This window comes from Ambystoma mexicanum, chromosome 11 (genome assembly GCF_040938575.1).
Source record: "Ambystoma mexicanum isolate Mex_15411 chromosome 11, UKY_AmexF1_1, whole genome shotgun sequence".
NCBI classification, from domain to species: Eukaryota; Metazoa; Chordata; class Amphibia; order Caudata; family Ambystomatidae; genus Ambystoma; species Ambystoma mexicanum.
Window position 1 is genome coordinate 812387180 of NC_090934.1, and position 25493 is coordinate 812412672.

Sequence of the window (25493 nt, forward strand, 5' to 3'; positions counted from 1 at the left end):
CGCCAGTGAACACGCGACTAAACATGGAGAAAGGACTTTCTGTGATATCTGCTACCTTAGCAACAGATATAACAACAGAGAGGACGCATAATGGCGCCCCCTCGAGACTTGTAGCAACTTTGCGATCATACGCGCTTATTCTGAACAGCAGGTAAGAGAGCGTCTGACTTTTCACGTATCCGAAGTTTCATGCGATTTTCGCGCACGTGAACGCACGTTTGTTACTTCCATAGACTCACTTGAACGCTTCAATATGTATTTTCACGCACGCGATTGTGCGCCTCCTGTATAGAATACATGTCAATCCACCACTACGATTTCACGCGAAGATTCATGCATTTCTCGCGCACGCGAATGTGCTTTTCCTACCTTTATAGACTTATTTTAACGCTTTAACATGTAATATCGCGCACGCGTTTGTGCGCCTCGAGTACAGAATATGTGTCAATCCACCATTACGATTTCACGCGTTTACACATTCACGCGTTTAGCTAAGATACGACCATTTATTGTCATCTACTAGTCTGTGCATGCGTACGAGCGCTTATTACTTACCGGTTGCTTTAACGTATTAGGATCCCGTCACTGTAATGATCACACATTTTTCGCACGCATATGTGCGTGTCGTTTACGGATCAGACCATCACCTCCATTTATGCGTGTATTTTTTCACGCGAAAGTACTTTGCGAGTATGCGTACGTGTAATACGCTTATCCACGTATAATTTCACACGCGAAAGTGCACCACGAGCTATTAGGAATGCGAACAACTTTTTTACGTGTAGCTTTCACTCAACAAATTTTGATATTTAAGAATACGTGCTATTTGGAAACCGAATACTAATTGCATTTTTCACTACTTGAGTTTCATATTAGGGTAAGACAAGAGTTTATTCATGATATGATTTTTTATCTACAGGGATTTACCCCTTTGACATATGGAAGCTCATTTTTCACATTATGTGACAGGGGCATCTTACATGACTACAAGGTAACATGCTTCTACATGTATTCTGAGACATGAAAGAATTTTAATGACCATAACAATTTTTTGATTTGTAAATGGATCATGTATCACAACTAACTTAGATTTTGTATCTATCTCTCTCCGAATCTCAACCCTGCTTTCTCCAACCCCTATTCCCCATCCATTTATTATCTGGCTTTTTATTTCTAACTTCCGTGTACTTTTGTGTTTGTGTATTTTATCAAAAAATGTTTTCTTTCAATGCATATTTAATCTTAATATCTACATCATTACTTTATTTTTGGATATATTCACATGTCTACCAATGTGACTATTTGTTTATGTTTCCTTTTTTATTACTATATGATGTTAAGAGTAATCAATAGCCCTGATTTGAAAAAGGTCCTTGGAGGACCGAAACACGTGTCATCAATTTTAAGGGCAATTTTTCTGAGAAATAAACATTTTTTTGCAAGAATCAGGCGCAGTCTCTTTCCAGGTCACTTATACTTTACACTATTTTGCGAGGGGTCTTGTACTTGGCTAAACCCCAGACCTGGTGAGACGCGACTCTATGGACTTATGTACTGATTGTACCAACGATGTTCATTCATTTTTTCACCACTATAAGATGTCGCCAGTTTAGACCAAACCTGCTAAACCAAGGGTTTTGAAGAACGTGTTCTAAGAACACTTGCGGTGTCCTGAAATGTTTGCAAATAAACAAAATGGGGGTGTTCTGAAGACGTTTCTAAGAACACTCGCGGTGTCCGGGGAATGTTCGTAGGGGGTGTCCAGAGGACGTTGTCCGTATTGTTCTCTGTCAAGTTGAATATGTTCTAAGAACACTCGCGGTGTCCTGAAATGTTTGCAAATACACAAAATGGGGGTTTTCTGAAGACGTTGTCGAACACTCGCTGTGTCCTGAAATGTTCGCAAATATGAATGGGGGGTTGTGGCTGGCAAGTTGAATGTGTTCTAAGAACTCTTGCGGCGTCCTGAAATGTTCGCAAATAAACAAGATGGTGGTGTTCTGAAGACGCTTCTAAGAACACTTGCGGTGTCCTGAAATGTTCACAAATAAACAAATTGGGGGTGTCCTGAGGACGCTGTCCGTATTGTTCTCTGTCAAGTTGAATGTGTTCTAAGAACACTCGGGTGTCCTGAAATGTTCGCAAATAAACAAGATGGTGGTGTTCTGAAGACGCTTCTAAGAACACTCGCGGTGCCCTGAAATGTTCACAAATAAACAAATTGGGGGTGTCCTGAGCACGCTGTCCGTATTGTTCTCTGTCAAGTTGAATGTGTTCTAAGAACACTCGCGGTGTCCTGAAATGTTCGAAAATAAACAAAATGGGGGTGTTCTGAAGACGTTTCTAAGAACACTCGCGGTGTCCTGGAATGTTCGTAAGGGGTGTCCTGAAGGCGTAGTCCGTATTGTTCGCTGGCAAGTTGAATGTGTTCTAAGAACACTCGCGGTGTCCTGAAATGTTCGCAAATAAACAAAATGGGGATGTCCTGAGGACGCTGTCCGTATTGTTCTTTGTCAAGTTGAATGTGTTCTAAGAACTCTCGCGTTGTTCTGAAATGTTCGTAGGGGGTGTCCTGAAGATGCTGTTCGTATTGTTCGATGGCAAGTTGAATGTGTTATTAGAACACTCATGGTGTCCTGAAATGTTCCCAAATAAACAAAATGGGGGTGTTCTGAAGACGTTTCTAAGAACACTCCCTGTGTCCTGGAATGTTCGTAAGGGGTGTCCTGAAGGCGTAGTCCGTATTGTTCGCTGGCAAGTTGAATGTGTTCTAAGAACACTCGCGTTGTCCTGAAATGTGCACAAATAAACAAAATGGGGGTGTCCTGAGGACGCTGTCCGTATTGTTCTTTGTCAAGTTGAAAGTGTTCTAAGAACTATTGCGTTGTTCTGAAATGTTCGTAGGGGGTGTCCTGAAAACGCTGTCCGTATTGTTCGCTGGCAAGTTGAAAGTGTTCTAAGAACACTCATAATGTCCGCGGACATTAAAAGTTTCCATAGACCATAGTTGAAATGTTTGACTCTATGGATGTGATATGCTGCGGTGGTTGTTGCCAGGGCATAGAGTCTTGGGTGCATGGCCGTTTGGCCATGCACCCAAGGCTCTATGCCCTGGCAACAACCACCGCAGCATATCACATTCAAATTTGCTTATAACTTTGGGTGAAAAACAAATGTATAAGGAACAAAGCTATTAGATACTATGGATGTGATATGCTGCTATGGTTCTCCTTATTATTGTATACTTACTGTTTGGTCTAGTAACCGAGTACATGTATTTCTTGTTAATTTCTGTGATAAAAGAAAATAGCATGTTAGTATTAGTATTTTGCAATAACTTATTACATTGTATAATCAACATACTTTTTTTTTGGACCCTCATATTTAGTAGATTACAACCAGAGTACTGTGCAATTTGCTCAGTTTCTGTATTTGTTGCTAAAATCATTGGGTCTGTGGGAGAAAATAAAATCCATGTTGGATTAAAAAAAAACGTTTTCTGTTATGCTACAGTTTATTTGTTTGTTTGTTTTCAGTATTCACTTGTTGTTTCTGGCTAATGCTTTATACTTTGGCTTGTTGCATTTTTTTTGGAGCAATAACATATTATTTATTTGTTTGGATATTATAAAATTTTGGAGCTGTTAGATACCAATTGACGTATTCTAACTGTCTATTTTTTTGATATATTTTAGTGGTATTGATTTATCTATTTGGATATTGTTAAATTTTGGGACAGTTAGATGCCAATTGGCGTTTTCTAACTGTGTATTTTTTGGTCTCATTTAGTGGTATTCATTTATCTGATTATTTTTTGTAGAATCTTTGAGCAGTTAGATAGCTTTTGGAGTATTCTAACAGTTTATATTTTTTTAACACAAGTTTACTTAGGGTTTAAATACAGTTTAGTTATCAAATTTTGGTTTTAAGAACATCAAATAAGCATTTGTGAGATTTGCTGGTCATCTCTGCTTTAGAGTAATGGTACTATCATTACATTCAAACCATCCACATTTCTTTTTTATATATGCAGTGTAGTGCCCTGAATTGGTTGTGGCTCCTACGTGGTAGATTATACCTATTGTTGTGAAGGTTTTCTTACCAAGTGATATTTGACCATGTGTGAATCCAGTCAGCTTCCAGTTGTTTTTGGTACCATCTGCATTGTAACGTAGAAGCATTAGTATTATGTATTTACTCTGTGTTTGTATTACTAACGTGGAGCGATTATCTGAATTGCAGGTAGAGCATAATCTACCATGGTTTGCATTTTGTAAAAGTCGCTGAAATGGAATGGATTCACAATTTGGTATTGATATATATATGAAGCGTTCATTGGGGATTTCTTCTTGTGTCACATTGTTGCAGAGAGTGCATGTATGTTTCCACATGTATGAAATCTGAAAGATTTCATTTATAGGTATGTTTTTGTTTTCCAGTACTTGTAGTAAGTACATTAGAAATTCTTGTGGATCTTCCTGTGAGTTTATATTGAATTTCACCATTCCAGCACAGTAGTCCAATTGTTGTCTTATTCCATAAACACTATACGTGTTGTCAGGATTGTTTGGTGCATTTCTGTGAAGTACTAACATTTGCAAACACAATGGGTCTGTACTGTGTAAGTAAATGTCAACAATTGGTGGTAATTGAAATAGAATATTCATTGCTACATTTGCGTAGCAACTTACACCAACTATATTTGAGAATTTAAATGGTCCAGGTAGTTCTGTATCTAACTGCTTTTTTTGGAGTTTGTCTTCCTTCTTTAAAGAAGTACCTGGTTTACTTTCCCTAATTGATTCTTTTTTGCTTGTGGTACTTGATGAAGTATTAGTTTATTTACTCTCTTTGGAGGATTTGCAGTGACATCCTGTTGCATTTCTGTTTGATTTATTTTTCTTTTATAACGTTTTACTTTTTGTGGAACAGAATATGTGTATAGGTGGGGGGTGTATAGTGAGCGAAGTCTATTGTATTCTAAAATGCAAGGAATATCAGCGTTTATTTTACTTGCATCAAAGTTGATTAGAACTAGACCGTCAAGTGTACGTAAGCGTGATAGTGCTACGTAGCTCATGCCTTCTTTAAAGACTGTGTTACCAATGTCTATCATTGCTTTGTCTAGGTTAAGGACCTTGTGATTTATGAATCGTGACTGCGTATGCAAGAGTTAGAGAAAATTGTTCTCTGCGTACATACATATCTTTGAAGAGAAGGAATCTAGCTGTTGAGCGTCCTATCCTTTTTACTTCTGAAAATTTGTCAAAGCGTATATTGAAAAACTAAATTTTGTTGTCGCGTGGGTATGTTTCAAAGCCAACAACTGTACCCAGTGCTCCATTAACTAGTCCTTGGTCCACGTCAAGGTTGCATTTAAGCATTACTCTGCAATTTAAGGATAATTTTAATATCTTTTCTAAGCCTGCTGTGTTTGAGATTGATTTTTCTAAACTATTTAGTCTTGTTGTGGCTTGGTCACACATGGGTAGTGTCATACCATGTACATCTAGTTTGTCTGTGGCGCTAATTTCCATGATTGGTTGCATTTCTTTACTTAGCATGATTTCATTGAACTTGAAACAGCTTGCAAGAGTTGGCATTAAGGCCATACAGTTGACATTTTTGTGGGCTAATTGTTCCATAACATCTGTAGCACATGCATTATCGCTATAAAGTGCATTAATGTGCCGGGTTTTCAATATTGCTTCTGCTTCTTTAGAAAGTATACCAACTCTGATACTTTTTAAAATGTTGGCATAAGTGAGATCTGCAGATTGCCACATGTTTTCTGTTAATTCTCTGTATTGGAAATGTTGCCAAAGGTTGACATTTCCAATACTGCCAACAGTTTAATGGCAGAGTTTGTGTCCTAATGTTTTAAAAATAGGCTCACCTTTTACTGGTGTTAATTGAAGCAGATCTCCAAAAACAATAATGTGTTTTCCTGCAAAGAACTCTTCATAGTCTGTTTTGAGTACTTATTGTAATCTGAGGTGAATCAAAGCTAACATCAGGTTGGAGACCATGCTCACTTCATCTATTAGTAGCATTTTCATTTGTTTCAATACTCTGCGTAATTCCATTGCAGCTTCTGCAGAAAATTTGTAATAGTCTAATTTGTTCTGGTGTTCTATTGGTAATATTAGTAATCGGTGTAATGTAACACCACCTATGTTGTAGGCAGCTAAACCTGTGGGGGCAGTGACAACAGCTGACAGTTTGTTGTTTGTCAATTGTTGAAGGAACTTACTAATGATTTTGATTAGGAATGTTTTGCCAGAACCAGCTTCACCACTGACGTAGAGTAGTATAGGTTTATAATTATGGCAGGAACATTCTTTATTTTCATGTTTTACACCATGTGCAATTTGTTTTGTTACTTCTTGAAAAATGCTACTGTGCTCATTGTTTAGTTTTGATTGTAGTATAGTTAAGTCCTCTTTATCTTCATACTGACACATGGTGTGTTCTACTTCTATCATAGCTAATTCTGCCTCATTTATTATTAGTGGTTCTCCCAGTGGTTCTTGGCTTCCTGTTACAGAAGGTTGACTACTGTCATGAGTGTCCTTGTCTAGTTGGGCTTGGAGTTGTTCGTGTTGCTGTTCATTGTACAACATTGTTTTGTACTGTGTAAAGTTTACATCAGTTATAGTGCTTTCATTTGCTTTGAAAGCATCCTCATATGAGTCATAGTTATCTAGTATTTGTTCTTCTTTTCTCCATTGTTTGAAGAGTTGTAGCAGGGACATGTAATATACTTCTTTATGTTGAGGAGTCTTTAATGACAATTTGATATGATTAATTAAATTTGGTTTAGTGAGTTTAACTAACCTGCCTTCACAGTTTGTCACTCTATATTTACCTTTTTTTCATCAGGTTTCATATTATTTTTGTATGTGTAGTTTTGGGCTATTTGGTATAGACACATGTTTTCCAAAATATTACTTCTGTTTGGGTAGTATGTGTCCAATAAATTGTTTTTTAAAATGTCTTGGCTGTTGGGATCATGTTTGGCTATTGTTTCTATATCTTCATATGATTTTAGAACTCTTTTTCTAGATTTAGCTGGACCAAGGCTTAGCCATACTATATTTTCAGATTTACCATACAATGCAGTACCAGTTAAACGATCAGCTGCTTCATATGATCCACATTCTCTATGGGTGAGCATTTTTATGCCCAAGCTGTATAATTTCTGAGATACTGTTTTATCTGATGACAGGTCATTCCAGAGGTCTTGGAGCTCTGTCTTTTCTGCTTTAGTTAAGTATGCTGTGACATATCGTGCAACTGCAGTAGAATTGTCTGCAATGTACTACACATCTATGTTTGCATTCCATAAGTGGGCAATGATTGCATTATAATCATTGATATATTTTTCTTCTTCTTTTCTTTTTATGTAATATGTATTTTTAGGTGACTTACCTTTAACACTATGGCTAACTGAAGACATGAGGTTGTTCACTTGACCTGTATTTGTAACTGGTCAAGGGAAACCAAATCGGCATTTGGTGTAGTATTTCCCTTTGTTTTTGTATTTGCGACAACAATATTTTCCACATTTGTGTCTTTGAAATTGTAAAATTTGTGCATGAAGATCACTATTTGTGGCTTCTGATGGAATTTCACAAGTGACATATTTTTCAATAAACTGTAAAACAGTGGCATCACTGTCTTGACCAAATTTAGGAGCATCTTTAATCCATAACAGCATGTGGATATGTGGTGCTCCTCTGGCTTGGTATTCTTTTCTCCAAAAGAAGTGTTGCACTTCTCCAAGGGGAGGAACAGTTTAATTACAAATAAAATGTAGCATAGCAATGAAGCGATGGTGAAAATATCTTGAAACATTAACAGGATCCAAAGAACAAAGTTCTCCAGGTGTTAGTATATCTATGTTTGTTTTGTTTTTATTTGATATGCATAGGAAATCATGTAAATCTTCCCATGCATATTCTGCACAACTTAATGTAACAAACCAAGTGGGTGGGCCAAGGTTTCTGATCATACAACGTACATCTCCATGACGTCAAAACCAGTACTCTTTAGTACCACGCATATTTGCTAATAGATTTGTAATATTTGATTGTAAAACCTCATCCTTTTGTTGCACGTTTTCTGATAATTGTGTAGCTGTCATATTTTGAAAGTGTGATCCTGATTTTAATATGTGTGCAACTCCGTAACATAAAGTTGCTAGTTCACTTTCAAAGAGTAGGTGGAATATGTATTCCACATTTTGTCTAAATCTGGGATCTTCAGAATACATCCGTAATGAGTGGTATTCTGAAGCTGATATTTGAATAGGTCTATCATCATACCTTCCTCCTTTGCCAGTAGGAAAGAGTAGAGGAAAAGCATGTGCTTCTATACTTTTTTCCCATATGCTGATTAGCGATCCTTTTGTTTGACGCATTTGGTACGTTTCCAGTACATCTTCTACGGTGTCATTAGAGTGCAAAGGATGAATTGTATAATGGTCTAAAGTATTTGATATTGTAGCATGATCTAGTAGCTCAAATTGACCAGCTTCTTGTGTTTCTTGAATTATTTCAGTTGTATCTTTCAAGTTTTCTTCAATATTAATTTCTTTGTAATATTCATTGTTCTCTTTAAGATATTGGAAGGCTTGTCTAACTTTATATAAATCTACCAGCTGTTGCCATATTTTTTTGTCTTTTGTAGGTACTCCATTTACTAAGATAATTAAAGATTGCTGCATTGGACGTTGCACTCCTAGAGTATGCACATTTTCTTTTAGATCTTATGGTAAATAAACTACTTTTCCAGGAATGCCTTTTACCAATTCAGAGGGAGGTAATTTTGCTGTTTTTGGTTGAAGGCGTATTATTGCTTGAAATGGGTGTACTGTTTGAATTATGATGCTCTCATATAAATTAAGTTGTTGTAGGGGTTTTGGTACTGGGTATAATTCCAAATTATTTGTGATAGCACGTGAAGGAGTTTGGTTGTTGTCAAGTTTTGTAGTGCAGTAACTGCAAAATATTAAGGGCTCAGTTATTTCGTATTTGTTTTCTGCTACAAGGTAGAGAGCTAATTCAAACCATTTAGAATCTTCATTGTCTTCTATTTTGTATGATAGGTCTACAGTTTTTGTGTTACTTTTATAAAAAGTTCTACGGCAACATACACATACATGGTTTGGTACTTCATCTGATGTACTTTTAAATTTTAGTATTTATTTTGTGTATGTGTTTAGCAAAAGGTTGCCATGTGTAGAATTGTTGCTTAATTGGTTTAAAGCTATTTCATTCTGTAAATGGCTTTCACTTCCAAAATATTTTATATGGATATAGTCAATTTCTTCAAGTAGGTCTTTCACTGTACCATGTAGAAGGATGTTATTTAACGTTGCTAGTGCTAAAGCAGGACTTTTAGCATAGTACAGTCTATAGACTAGATTTCTTATAGTTGAATGATGTGTTGATATCCTTTTGATATCATGGAAAGTGGTTTTACAAGTAGGTCCTGTAATGCAGGCCAATGAATGTCCTTGTAGTCCTGTGTACTTGCGCACTGGACAGGTATCCATATTTTGCAGTAATTCAATTTTGATTTTGTCTTTGCTTTTTACATATTTATTGAGGAATTGGTGTAAAGATTTGAAACATTGTTTGGGAATGTTACACATTGACGTGCATGGCCATTTGTACACTAGACGTTCTGATTCAGTTGAATGGAGTGGTAATTCTAAGTTTTCAGGGCATATTTTTGTAAGGAGTACTTCTTGTTCCATTATGGTATTATTTACTTTTTCATAACCTCAACCACTGCTATGTATGGTAATTGTATTTGTTTGCTTTTGTTTGTACGCTTCTTCATTAAAATATAGTTCTGTGCTCGTAGTGTGATTCCATTCACCTCCACAGATACTTTGACATTTCGCTTATTGAGAAGTCTTTTTTGTAATTTAGTTATTAGTTTTGTTAGTGGTTTCATTGTGTTTAACAGTAAAATAAATAACTTTCCTTTGAGAAGAATTGCACTGTCCATCAACGCTTCTAAGATTAATTTCCTACGATAGGTTTTAAGCATTGAACCTGATTTCTCTCCTGTTTTTATAAGATTTTGAAGGACTTTGTGACGGTACATTTTGGCTAAAATACTTTCCTTGGTATGCTTACTTTGCACTATATTAAAATTTAAAGAAGTAGTTTTATCTGTAGTGATAGCTGATTTTCTGTTAATTGTTTTTTGGTTTGTTTTACATTTTGATAGAGGAGGCAAAGTTTTTGTACACATTCTGCTAGAGATGGATGCTTATGTTGGACACTTTTATTTTCATTTGCTCTACTTTTGCGTTGCTTTCTACAGACTTGACTTTTGGTAGGCATTCTTTAGGGTCTGTTGAAAAAAATAAAGAAGGTATGGGTTGGGGTGTTCTGCAATGTATGTGTGATGTGTGCTGTGTGCAGGAGTGTTTGAGTAAGATGATAAAGATGTATGTAATGGTGTGTGATTGTGCATTGGGAACTACAACTAGTAGGGATAGGTATTCTTGAATTTATGTGTTACTAAACTGGTGTTCAGATGACAAAAAAAAAGTAAGCTAGTGGTGTGGAAAAGTACAAATAGTAAATCTAATGTATACAATTAAGGGGCCAATTCATAGAATTCGGCGCACAAGTGGCGCACGCGGCTGGCGCACAGTGTGCGCGTGCGGTAGGCTGCGCCAGCCGCGTGCGCCGAAACACATTCAGGCGCACAGCGTATTCATGGATTCCAACATCCACAACCAGCCGTGGCGCAGAGTGGCGCAGCGACCCTGCAGCAGCGTCAGTTACGCCCCCAAGAACGCCCCTTGCGCAGGAAAAAGCCATCAAAATCCCCAATCCAGCGCAAAGGGCAGCAGCAAACGCAGTGCGGGGAGCGTGTATTTCAGGGGTGTGCGGGAGTCCCCACACGCGATAGGCCTGGGTACGTGTATTACAGGGGTGCGCGAGAAAATCTACACGCGATTGGCCTGGGTACGTGGATTTCAGGGGTGCGCGAGAAATTCTACACGCGATTAGCCTGGGTACGTGTATTACAGGGGTGCGCGAGAAAATCTACACGCGATTGGCCTGGGTACGTGGATTTCAGGGGTGCGCGAGAAAATCTACACGCGATTGGCCTGGGTACGTGGATTTCAGGGGTGCGCGAGAAATTCTACACGCGATTGGCCTGGGTACGTGGATTTCAGGGGTGCGCGAGAAATTCTACACGCGATTAGCCTGGGTACGTGTATTACAGGGGTGCGCGAGAAAATCTACACGCGATTGGCCTGGGTACGTGGATTTCAGGGGTGCGCTAGAAATTCTACACGCGATTAGCCTGGGTACGTGTATTACAGGGGTGCGCGAGAAAATCTACACGCGATTGGCCTGGGTACGTGGATTTCAGGGGTGCGCGAGAAATTCTACACGCGATTGGCCTGGGTACGTGTATTACAGGGGTGCGCGAGAAATTCTACACGCGATTAGCCTGGGTACGTGTATTACAGGGGTGCGCGAGAAAATCTACACGCGATTGGCCTGGGTACGTGGATTTCAGGGGTGCGCGAGAAAATCTACACGCGATTGGCCTGGGTACGTGGATTTCAGGGGTGCGCGAGAAATTCTACACGCGATTAGCCTGGGTACGTGTATTACAGGGGTGCGCGAGAAAATCTACACGCGATTGGCCTGGGTACGTGGATTTCAGGGGTGCGCGAGAAATTCTACACGCGATTGGCCTGGGTACGTGGATTTCAGGGGTGCGCGAGAAATTCTACACGCGATTGGCCTGGCTACGTGGATTTCAGGGGTGCGCGAGAAATTCTACACGCGATTGGCCTGGGTACGTGGATTTCAGGGGTGCGCGAGAAAATCTACACGCGATTGGCCTGGGTACGTGGATTTCAGGGGTGCGCGAGAAATTCTACACGCGATTGGCCTGGGTACGTGGATTTCAGGGGTGCGCGAGAAATTCTACACGCGATTGGCCTGGGTACGTGGATTTCAGGGGTGCGCGAGAAAATCTACACGCGATTGGCCTGGGTACGTGGATTTCAGGGGTGCGCGAGAAATTCTACACGCGATTAGCCTGGGTACGTGTATTACAGGGGTGCGCGAGAAAATCTACACGCGATTGGCCTGGGTACGTGGATTTCAGGGGTGCGCGAGAAATTCTACACGCGATTGGGCCTGTGCGAGTGGGGCAGTGTATTACGTAGGTGTGCGGGAAGTTGAAGAGGTGAATTGCCAGTGTGGGTCCGCCCAGGTCTCCCCTCTACCCCCTCCACGACCTCTGCAGGCAGCCCACACCACAGGGGACTACCCTGCACCCCTGGTCATGTCCCGCAGGCAGCCCATCCACCATGGGCATGCCCCCCAGCCAAGCCACATGTCCCCTTGCACCCCCACCCCCCAGCAGGCCCCCACTCATGTCCCCCTGCACCCCCACCCCCCAGCAGTGCAGGGGCAGCCCCCACCAGGCCCCCACCCATGTCTCCCACCCCCCCCAGTCACCAGCCACCAGGGGCAGCCTCCACCAGGCCCCCACCCATGTCCGACTCATGTCTCCCAGCACCCCCACCCCCCAGCCACCAGGGGCAGCCTCCACCAGGCCCCCACCCATGTCCGACTCATGTCTCCCAGCACCCCCACCCCCCAGCCACCAGGGCCAGCCTCCACCAGGCCCCCACACATCTCACAGCACCACCACCCCCCAGCCACCAGGGGCAGCCTCCACCAGGCCCCCACCCATGTCTGACTCATGTCTCCCACCACCCCCACCCCCCCAGCCACCAGGGGCACCCTCCACCAGGCCCCCACCCATGTCTCCCAGCACACCCACCCCCCAGCCACCAGGGGCAGCCTCCACCAGGCCCCCACCCATGTCCGACTCATGTCTCCCAGCACCCCCACCCCCCCAGCCACCAGGGGCACCCTCCACCTGGCACCCACCCATGTCTCCCAGCACCCCCACCCCCCAGCCACCAGGGGCAGCCTCCACCAGGCCCCCACCCATGTCTCCCAGCACCCCCACCCCCCAGCCACCAGGGGCAGCCTCCACCAGGCCCCCACCCATGTCTCCCAGCACCACCACCCCCCAGCCACCAGGGGCATCCTCCACCAGGCCCCCACCCATGTCTCCCAGCACCCCCACCCCCCAGCCACCAGGGGCAGCCTCCACCAGGCCCCCACCCATGTCTCCCAGCACCACCCCCCCCCAGCCACCAGGGGCATCCTCCACCAGGCCCCCACCCATGTCTCCCAGCACCACCACCCCCCAGCCACCAGGGGCAGCCTCCACCAGGCCCCCACACATGTCTCCCACCACCCCCACCCCCCAGCCACCAGGGGCAGCCTCCACCAGGCCCCCACACATATGTCCCCCTGCACCCCCACCCCCTAGCATCCAGGGGCACCCTCCACCTGGCACCCACCCATGTCTCCCAGCACACCCACCCCCCAGCCACCAGGGGCAGCCTCCACCAGGCCCCCACCCATGTCTCCCAGCACACCCACCCCCCAGCCACCAGGGGCAGCCTCCACCAGGCCCCCACCCATGTCCGACTCATGTCTCCCAGCACCCCCACCCCCCAGCCACCAGGGGCAGCCTCCACCAGGCCCCCACCCATGTCTCCCAGCACACCCACCCCCCAGCCACCAGGGGCAGCCTCCACCAGGCCCCCACCCATGTCCGACTCATGTCTCCCAGCACCCCCACCCCCCCAGCCACCAGGGGCAGCCTCCACCAGGCCCCCACCCATGTCTCCCAGCACCCCCACCCCCCAGCCACCAGGGGCACCCTCCACCTGGCACCCACCCATGTCTCCCAGCACACCCACCCCCCAGCCACCAGGGGCAGCCTCCACCAGGCCCCCACCCATGTCTCCCAGCACACCCACCCCCCAGCCACCAGGGGCAGCCTCCACCAGGCCCCCACCCATGTCCGACTCATGTCTCCCAGCACCCCCACCCCCCCAGCCACCAGGGGCAGCCTCCACCAGGCCCCCACCCATGTCTCCCAGCACCCCCACCCCCCAGCCACCAGGGGCAGCCTCCACCAGGCCCCCACCCATGTCTCCCAGCACCACCACCCCCCAGCCACCAGGGGCATCCTCCACCAGGCCCCCACCCATGTCTCCCAGCACCACCACCCCCCAGCCACCAGGGGCAGCCTCCACCAGGCCCCCACACATGTCTCCCACCACCCCCACCCCCCAGCCACCAGGGGCAGCCTCCACCAGGCCCCCACACATATGTCCCCCTGCACCCCCACCCCCTAGCATCCAGGGGCACCCTCCACCTGGCACCCACCCATGTCTCCCAGCACCCCCACCCCCCAGCCACCAGGGGCAGCCTCCACCAGGCCCCCACCCATGTCTCCCAGCACCCCCACCCCCCAGCCACCAGGGGCATCCTCCACCAGGCCCCCACCCATGTCTCCCAGCACCCCCACCCCCCAGCCACCAGGGGCAGCCTCCACCAGGCCCCCACCCATGTCTCCCAGCACCACCCCCCCCCAGCCACCAGGGGCATCCTCCACCAGGCCCCCACCCATGTCTCCCAGCACCACCACCCCCCAGCCACCAGGGGCAGCCTCCACCAGGCCCCCACCCATGTCCAGGAACAGAGACTTCCATGCTGTCATGTGTGCAATCTGCACAGGGCTCCCCATGTCACATTCAAACACATGCAACAACCATGCGGTTCACACATTACAGGTCGCACATGCATTACCATGATGTCCCTGCACACATACATGCGTACATGGCCTATGTCACACATACAGGCAGGTATCAGACAACCAGCACACTGCAACATGCCCTGTCTCACACAGCAATGCTTGGCCACTTACCGCTCAACTCCAGACGGGTCTCCCTCTCAAGGACCTGGGCGTGGAGCGCTGGGTGTATGCGTTCCAGGACCCTCAACTGGATGGAACTCATGCGGCCCCGGCCCCCCTCCACAAGGCGCCGGGCCTTCATGAGGGTCCTTGACCTCAAGTCCTCCCAGCGCTTCTTGACCTTCTGGATGGTGCGGGTTGCCACCCCCTCCGCGTCCTCTCCCGTCCTTCCCTCTTGGCGCGGGACGATCCGAAGAGGGCATCATACTGCCCCAGGACTTGCTCCACCAGGACACCAACTTCGGTGGCAGTGAAGCTGGTGCCCCTCTGCCCCTCTGCCCCTCTGGCCGGGGGTTGCAACTGGTGTCAGATGTGGTTGTGCTCCACATGGCAACCCCAGGGGCAGGAGTGGGTGACCAACTGGGTCCTGGGGCTGGGCTGTGGAGCGATGTCATTTGAGTCGGGACTCTTCTGTACCAGCAGGGGTGGACACAGCAACTGGACCCCTGCAGATGGCTGATGTGCAGGCACCAAATGGCAGGGCACGGTGGCAGCAGGCAGGCAGGCAGGCAGCAGCAGATGGCATGTGGGAGGCTGCTTGGGGCACTGGGGGCCAGTGAAGTGTCCTTCTGGGCAGGAGCGTGGTCTTCCGTGCGTTTTCGCGTGGCCAGCTTCATACGGAGTGAGTAGGCACGTGAAAAATCTGCACGCAGCGTGTAATGCGCGTAAGCGCGCGTGAAAAACTGCACGTCCGCGTGTAATAGGAGGAAAGGGCCCATGCATAAGCGTGCGCGCGTGAAAAACTGCACGTCCGCGTGTAATGCGCGTAATCAAACGTGAAAAAGTGCACGTCCGCATGTGACTTGACGCGCGCGTGCGTTTTCCCTCAGCACGGGTTAAAGGTGAGCGGGCCCAGCAGTTCGCTGTACGTGCCTATCGTGGAGACCGACGTGTGTTGCTGCTTCCAGTTGTTTCGCGCGCCATCTACTTCACAGCTCTCAAGGACGTATCTCTTCTTTTGGCGGGGGTATTGGCTGCGCGTGTTTTTCTGCATCGCGCTAGTCAGACGGTGAGTCGCAAACGCTCCTTTTCCCACTGCGGGTGCCCCTGTGTATCGCACCCATTTTCGATGTCATCGTAGCCTGCGTGTCCCACGCGTACGCGTTATACGTGTTACTGGGTGCCACCGCGTACTGCGGGAGGTTTAATCCACGCACGTAGGCTGCAGGGTTGCGTGCACGGTTTTACTGCAGTTTTGGGGTGCCTGAGCGTTGCGTGACCCGTCAACACATCACCGGGGTCACATACAGCCTTGCAGGTGCAGGGGAGCTGTTAACATCTTGCTTCCCACCCCCTTCACCCCAATTGCCCAGGTCAATTGTGCTGTACACCTCCCATTGGCACCACTCCATCTGTGCCAGCACTATAACATCTGTGCCATGGTAGGGAGGCTACCAAAGGTGAGGGGCGCCTCAGCTGGGCGTCCTCCTCGTGGCGGGCGTGGTCGGGGACGTGGCCGTGGTGACCAGGGAGTAGGGGGACTCCAGGGTGTCCAGGGCAGCCACAGAGGGGGAAGAGGCAGGGGTGCGCCACTTGAGCACAATGTTGTGCCATGTGTCGGTGCAGCCATGCCACCACCCCCTGTGGTTCAGGGGGATGCAGCTCCTGCATCTGGCACTGGCACCCGTATGACCCGGCAGTCCGTTACATCGACTGCCACGGGCCCAAGGGTAGCGGTAGCTGCAGGTGCAGTTGTGGACACCGCCACCCAGGCTCAGGGTCTGCCAGCGCAGGCTGCGTTGGCACTTGAAGAGCCCTTGGTAGATCTCCAACAGGCCAGGGGGGAAACCATTGGGGCAGGCCGGGCTGCTCAGACCAAGACACGTGTCCCTGGGGCAGTCATGTCATCTGCTGCCCCGAACAGCCGGGTGTTGGCAAGTGCAGGGGCAGATGCACCCAACAGCACCCCGGTTGTGAGTCTGCCAACCAGGACCGTTGCGGTCAATGACCCTGCCACAGCTGATGTTGCTGCGCAGGGTCCATTAGTGGGCACCCAGCTGCCACTGACACAAGTCAGGCCTTTGGTCATCCCTCCACCTGCCACTCCCTCGGCTCAATCCACCCAACCCACTGGCCATACTGGTCAGGGCGGCATTAGCCAGCCAGGGTCTGCGCCACAGTCCAAGAGGAGGAAGGTTGCATCTGCAGCACAGGCTGGGACCCCACACACAGCCACGACCTCCTGCACGTCGAGGAAGAAGCCTTTCTGTAAGCAGGAACTGGACTTCCTCGTGGACTACGTGCGGGGACACAGCCGTGACATGCTAGTGGGTGCCAATAGTCAGACTACGGCTGCCCAACGTGACACCCACTGGAAGCATGTGGCGGAACATGTCAGTTCATTCGGCCATGAGGTGCGCACGGCGCAGGAGTGCAAAAAGCGCTGGAATGACATCAAGCGCAGCACTAAGGCCAAGCGTGCCTCAAATTACAACTTGACTCTGGTGACTGGCGGTGGGCCTGCACCAGAGGAGGAAGAACTCACTCCGCATGAGGCTCTCGTTGCGGAGTTCATACCACCAGAATTGGTCGAAGGTGTGGGAGAGATGCTGGACTTTGATGCCCAGTCCAGTGAGTGTTGATGCGTAGTTGTTGAGGACGTGTGTGTTTCACATGTGGGATGTGTTGTGCATGATTGCTGCTACATGTGACCTGTACATGGTTCTGATGTGTAAGTAATGCAATGCCACCGTCATGCATGTCTCCTCTGCCTGCATGCGGGACTCCATGTGGCCATGCCCCCTTGCCCCTCCACCGCCACTCTGCACCCCAGTTCCACCTTTGCACTGGTCTGCTACATTCTTGCCAATGTGTAGTTTCATGTTCATGTGTCCTGTGTAGATGCTAACTTCCAGCTTAGAAACTGCCAGACATATGCCGTGTGGTACAGCCTTAGTACTCGATGCAGGGCATCCCACTTGTACTGTGCATGGCTCAGATGTCCCGCAGGGACATGAGTGCCCATTAATGCTCCATGTGCATTGCACACATGCCCCTATGTGTCCTTGACTGGATGATCACTGTAATATGAGTCCTTGGTTACATACATTGCCTGCCCTATTATCGGCCTCCCCATGTCAACTGTGGCTCAGTCCTGCGTTGCACACATGTTTAGGCTCTGACAATCTGTGTGGCTCACAGGCCTCAGCCTGTTCAATGGCCAATGACTCTGTCCAACTCCTGTCGTGTCTTCTACACACGTGGCCGGCCTCCGGATCTTCCATCATGTGTCCTGCCCACTGTCCCAGCATCATTTGCAGTGTTGTAATTGAAATCACATTAAGCTGTTGATGCCAGTCAACACTGCTTGTCAATACACAGGTGTATGCTCAGCCTTTTGATACCATGCTAGGCATCCCTGCTTTGGTACTGGGGTGGAGGGGTGCTTGCCTTCTAGACATGGTACACACTGAATACACAATGCACGTGATGTCTGATTTTGACATTGCACTGCCTTCACATTTCCTGGCACACACCATGGAGTGCTTGTACATGTAGGTAGTGAGTGGCGTACACATTTTCTGCACTGCATAGACCCACTTCCATGCAAACTGCCACCTTTCAACAGGTCTGATCACAGAAGCTATTCTAAGTAGACCCAGCATGCATGCATGGTCATATGTTGTGTGTCACATGTCTGCCAGATGCCTTTGCTGTCGGTGTGTGTGTGTGTGTTGTGTGCTTCTGACATGTGTACTGACCCTTTCCTCTCTATTTTTCAGGTGATGACGCAATGGATGCAGAGGATGGTGTTGTCATGCCAGACACAGGGTTGGTAAGACCACATCAACCCGGCACTAGTGGGGGTCGTGGGGTGGTAGGCCACGAAAACCCCCAAGTGCTGCAGTCCATCCTGTCTCTGGCTGTCTATGAGTCCAGCCTTGATGACGACTCTGACGTCCATGTTGAGTTGGATGACCATCAAGTCCATGTGTCAGGGGTGAGTGATTCTGATGTGGACACTCCTCTGTCTGCGACCCCTGCACTGAGGGATCAGACAGTCTTGGTTCCTCCGCCCGTGGTGGATCGGGACGCAGGGTCACCCTCCACACCAGTCACTGATGTGCCTGGGACATCACGTCGACGGGGGCATGTAGTCGTGCAGCCGCAGGCGGTGCCAACACAGCGAGGACCCCCGGTCCTTGGGTCCCGCAGGGGTCAAGCCCGGCAACGCGGTCGCCGCGCGCAACCGCTGTATACTGAGTGGGAGCAAGACATGACTGCCAATTCAGAACGTCAGGGGGCAGCAATGGAGAACATCGCTGACAGCATGGAGCGTGTGGCCCGATCTGTGCTCCCCCCTGCTCGGCAGGTGCTACTCCAGCAGCAGGCGGCACGGTCCACGGCCCGCTCACTCAGGCTGGGCATGGCGGCCTCAGACAGGGCACGCCAGGCTGAAATGTCGTCTCTGCGTCAAGCAATTGCTGCTCACGCAGAGGCGCACATGGATGCCCTGAGGGAGGAGTATGCCTCCCTCAGATCCACTCTGGGTGTCCTTATGATGTCCCAGAGGCAGCGGGCAGAGGAGAGGTTTGCACAGCTTGAGCGCACCATCTCGGCTGAGCTACAGGCTTGCCGGGAGGTGCAGCGGTTGTCCAGCCAGGCCTTGCAGGAGGAACTCCGTGTTACACGTGCTACCTTGCAAGAGGAAGCACGTGTATCACGTGAGGTCCTGCATGCAGACCTATGTAACATCGCCACACAGAACCAGGCTCACCTGTCCGGCAGACTTGCTGCCGACGAGGGGCAAGCTGCGGCTAGGCGTGGCCAGGCTACTGTGCCATGTCCTCCTTTCCAGGATGAGCCAGACTCGGACGACCATCTATCTCCCACATAGGTCGTGCTGTGAAGGCGTTGAGCCCATGGAGGTATTTTTTTTTGGCTCAGCATCATCGCATGTGGATGTTGAGCAGCACCCTGTACCTCCCCCCTCCTGGGTGCCTCCCCTCCCCCCCGGGTCGTATGTGGCCATTTTTGATTTTTCATTTAGTTTAGTTAGTTAAGTTTCTGTTTGATAGTTAGTTTAAATAGGTAATGTAGGTTTTCCTTAGTTAGTGTAATTAGTTAATAGTTGAGTTAGTTTAAAATTTGTAGTCTATTGTGCTTACATGTGACAGTGCGGTGCCTTGTGGTTTTTGAAGGCATCCACTGTCTGTTCCAGCTGGGCCCTTCATGGTTGTCTTGTGTATGTGTTTGCTGCTTGGGTTCCTTGACTCACATATGCCACTCCTGCCTCCCTTATCCATGGGCTCGCAAGGATGGTTCGGTGTAACAGAATTTTACACAAGGGCTTTGGACTGTCATATCTGTGGCATGTCTGGTGCTTTTTGACTTGTGTTGACACCCCTAGTGGGGATGATTTAGGTGTAATTGTCCACTGTTCAGCTTTTGCTAGATGGGGCGTGTCATGATTAATGTGGACATTGATTGCTATGCATTGTGTATTATGTTTCATATCTTTCCTGTACACGTGCTTGTTGCAAATCATGCTGTAGTTAGTGTTCCACACTTTGGAGGTGAAAGACGGACTGATGGTGTGATTTGTGATGTGACTCTCTGACATGGTCAAGTAATGAGATGCCTGATGAGACACACACAGATCACTTTGATGCATTAATCATGTGTTTCATGCACTTTCTGCAGGGGGATGAGGCATCAGAGCACCTTTGCCAGCAGACATGGCCCATTGGACGACCTAATTCCTGACCCGTTTGTTGGTGCCCACATGCACATGTGTGCACAAGCAGAGCCACAGTGATTGCAGACCCACATCCTAGAACTGCTGACATGTTGCAAGCAACTCCAGGCAAGGTGAGCATCACAGGGGGGCCACGAGACAGCAAAGCTTGCACCAGGCGAGTTGCACGTGCAGGCTTAGTCACAGCACTGAGGGTGAGCTTAGACAAATATTGGTGTTGAAGCACAGAATGCAGCTCAGATGTGTTTGTGGACTGATGGCTGTTGATAGTAGGGTTGTCTGGGACACATGCGGGGGCAGTGGCACATACCCTGCGGTACACCAGGGTTCATTGAGGCACTTGTATCAACCATGTAGCCTTCCAAGACATGGAAAGGGGCAGCTCACAGGGACATACAGCAAGGGACATACTCGGGTGCAGTGCATGTCTATTCCACGTACTTCATGATAAATGCACTGGCAACTTTCTTTTGGTCATGGTGGTACGCAACTTGATCTGTAGTCATGGCTTGCCATATGGGTCTGTCTGCTTACCCAGGGAACATTGCATGTTGTGTGCATTGTGACACATTGGTGTTCCATTTGCCACGCACCCACCAGCGGCTGACTTACTGCATTGACTGTGAATGACCCGTCACAGGGTTGATATTATATATGGGTACGAAGCATGGAGCACAGATTTTCTGTTTGTAGAGGTGTATGTTGTTATGGGGCATGTTTTGTGTTGTGTTTTTGTGCAATTGGCATGTACTGGTTGCTGACTGTGTCTCTCTTTGCAGCATTGCAGTGCTCCTGTAACTGGACCTGAGAGTGCGCAGGCAGGAGGCCAGCACTCAAAACCAGAGCTAAGTGTCTTGTTGTATTTTCTTACAAACTGCCCTGCATAGGCTTGCTGGGGAGTGTACTGATGCATGGATGTATGTGTGGTCCTATTTGGTATGTTTTTTACCCTAATCACCCTTGATCCTATGCAATTTCGAAACCTGTACCCTCTACCCGGTGTTCCTGCTTCCCATGCCTATCCAAGCAATGTTCCCTGACCCTCTTTCCCCACTGGGGTTGCGGATGCCTGTGTAAGCCCCGAACTTGCAGGCGCCAAAACCCTAGAGGGGGTGGTTGGTTCGTACCACTCCTGAGCCTGGACTACAGAAGGCCATGACAATGATGTCCAAGTTTGTTTGTATTGTGCATGTGTTCATGCAGGTTGTACATTTTCGTGCATTCCCTGGTTTCATGTGTCATTCCTGCTCCCCTCACCTGCCACGCATTCCAGTCATCCAGTGTGTCTACACCTGTCCAGACTGCATATCCCTGAACCTCTTTCCCCACCAGGATCTCAGGGGCCTGTGTGAGTTTGACCTTGCAGGCACCCGGGACATGGTGTGGGTGGTTGTTTCATGAGACTCCAGCGCCTGTACAGGGGATCTGTGACAGTACACATCCATTCATGGTGCATCATCCTATGTCATGTACCACACATGTCTCACATCCAGTCGTGACATTGTTTTGCTGTGCTACCTTGGTTGTTGCATCATTGTGGTAGTACTTGGCCTTTGAGACGTACTGCTATGTCAAGTCATCTACTGGAGGGTGTTTGGGTTCCTTTTCATGCCTTGGATTATGTGAATTTGGAAATGAGTGTGGATTCTGAGGGTTCAGGCATCTCTTTACACACAAGGTGGGAGATGGACACGAAGGGTAAAGGTGATCCTGTGGCCAGGTGGGAATGAGGGTTGGAGGCTCCATGACCCAGGTGCAGTTGTTCAGTGGGTCATGGTCATTTGCGAGGGGGGGGGGTTGTTGTTGATAGTTGCGTTGCCCTGCAGTGTGATGGGAACTCTGACATTGTAATGTTGTTGTCCTATGTACATGTTGTGTTCTGCTGATCAATGCCTGTTCATGTGTTGTGTTTTCCTTTCAGGTGCGAGGGGATAGTAGTGGTTTGACATGCTGGGGTGTACACATGGTGGATGTTCACATGTGATGTGTAGGGAACACTGATGGTCACTTGAGTGCACATGCATATGTGGAGTGCATGTCCTTGCAGAACCACACACTTGCACTCGGATGCACTCCATGTACTCCCACCCTTGCATATCCACGTGTACACTGTTTGCCTTCTGGTGGCCACTGTGTCCCGCCAGCACATGTTCTGTGACCGATTATGGTTCGAGTACATGCCTAATTTGATGTTTGATGTAGTCTGTCACTTAGATGTGATGCTCAGGGTGTGCATCACACACAATGGCTGTTCACTGTGCTGTGCGCTGAGCAGTGTGATGCAGGAGTAGGACATTGCACACATGAGCTGCGGTGTTCATTTTGCAATGCATCATGTGCATATAGCCAGGCATTCATTGTGATGTTACGTCTACGACTGTTGTAATGCATTTGGAATCGACTAATTTTTGGTGGGACATTTTGTTGGTCTGTCATTTCATCGGATTCCGGGTCAGGCATCATTGTCCGATGCCACTGTACATTTAGGACATGGAAATGTGTACCTTATCGTTACTGGGTGGGTGTATGGGTATTGCTTGCCATGTCATGTTGATGTTTGGGAGGGTTTGACTGTCATGACAGTGATGGCCATGGCCTGTTTTGCAGGTGTGTGTGATGCACACCTTGCATGTCCAGGTCATCCGCTTCTCAGAGCAACTAGCTGGGGGTAGGTTTCTCTCCGCAGCAGGGCCCTCCCCCTCAAACAGACTTCCTGACTTGAACTTGAGGGGAACCATCTCCAGTTCAGGAAGCACCTCAAGACCTTCCTCTTTGCTTCTGCTTACTCTCTGCCTCTCCCTTGCAGAATTATTCACTGGAACTGCACAGGAGCTGCAACTGGGCCACTCTCACCAACCTCGGTCCCTGGGCCAGCCACTGTCCACTTGCACTGCCACCCTGGCAACCCCTGCACTGCAGTACTGTCTCTCTATCCCTACAGCCCTCCCTTCCCAGCACTCGTCTGCACTTACCTTAGCAGTTGCCACCAGGCGACCTATGTATAATTGTTTGGCCTACTTCCCCTGTACTGGACTCCCCCCCACCCTTGCACTTTTCCCTTCCCCCTACCCCTGCACTTGCACAATCACAATGACACCTGGCCTAGTAGTACCATTCTCTGTGTTCCCTTGTTCCCCCCCCCCCCTGCCTCATTGTGCCTTGTAATACTTGTGTATGGCTCATGTCATGTCACATGTCATATGTGTGCATTTTGGTTGCACAGGATAGCTTGTGTTTAAGTAGCTAGGGATGCAGACGATGTGGCACTTCCATGGCAACTATCTCAGGGTGGTAGGGTTGTGACAGTTGACTGTCACTTTGTCATCATCGATTGTCACCTGGTATGTGCCAGGCCTGTGTGCACTCCGCAGGGGTGGGAGTTTAGGTGAAAAATGTGGCCACAAGCTGGGTCCGGGCTACCTCGCCACGTGCCCTGTCCCCTCCCATGGCCAGCGCCTGTGCCTGTGGTTGGGGATGTGGGGGCACCACCATGTCCACCGGGACGCCCTGCCGTGTTGCAACATTGTGCAGGACACATGCTGCCACAATGATCCTGCACACAACTGCTGGTGCATAGAGTAGTTGCCCACCAGAGCGGTCAAGGGAGCGGAAACGTGACTTGAGCACTCCGAATGTGCGCTCCACTATGCCCCTGGTTGCAATATGGGCAGCGTTGTATCTTACCTGGGGTGGTGTGGTGGGGTTCCGGATTGGCGTCATCATGTGGTTGCTCAGAGGGTAGGCACTGTCCCCTGGGGAGGTGATAATTGTTCAGATTATTGGGGTTGGTATATTTGTCTGTGTGTGACTTGCATGCATGTGCAAGGGCATTTGTACTCACCTAGGAGCCATGTGTCGCCATGCTGCCCAGCTTCCAGGGCCCGGCTCAGGGCGGACATTCTGTATATGAAACTGTCATGGGTGGAGCCAGGGTAGTTTGCATAGACAGAGGTGATGATTCCCTTTGCATCGCATACCACCTGTACATTGATGGAATGCCAGTGCTTGCGGTTTCGGTATATGTGCTCAGTGGCCCTAGGTGGACGTAGGGCCACATGGGTGCAATCTATGGCACCGAGCACTTTGGGGAAGTGTGCCACCCTGAAAAAATCCAGGACAACGGCCTGCCTTTCTGCGGGTGTTCTGGGCATGTATATGTGCCTGCGGACTGAGGGGCGCGCTGTCATGATTGCCAGTACCTGGTGTAGGCAGCGTGACTGCGTGGCCTGTGAGACCCCCCCCACTATGGCAGTGGTCCACTGAAACGACCCAGTGGCCAAGAAATGCAAGACATTGAGCAGCTTCTCCAAGGGGCTCAATGCTTGGGAGCAAAGGGTGGGGGATGTGAGGTCATCTTCCCACTCCCTGACCAGGTCTAGGATGATATGGGGTGGAAACCTATACCTGCCGTAGACCTGGTCGTCAGGCATCCCAAAAAGGCCTGTCCGTGGTGCAAAAATGCGTGGCCTGGCTATTCTCCTCCTCCTGCGGTGTCCCACAATCACTGCAGCAACAAATGGGGCATTCATCGTCGCTGTATTTACGCGTTTGTTGTTTGCGCGCACTTTTATGCTGTGCGCGGGACGCCTCCGTGTGGGCGGAATCGTTGGTTTCCCGTATTCTGGTGTCATCGCGTGTGATCGGAGGGGAGCGGGCGTACACGCGATTGGCCTGGGTACGTGTGTTTCGGGGTGCGCGGGTATTTCCACACGCGATTGGCCTGGGTACGTGTTTCGGGGTGCGCGGGAAGTTCCACACGCGATTGGCCTAGGTACGTGTGTTTCGGGGTGCGCGGGAAGTTCCACACGCGATTGGCCTGGGTACGTGTGTTTCGGGGTGCGCGGGTATTTCCACACGCGATTGGCCTGGGTACGTGTTTCGGGGTGCGCGGGAA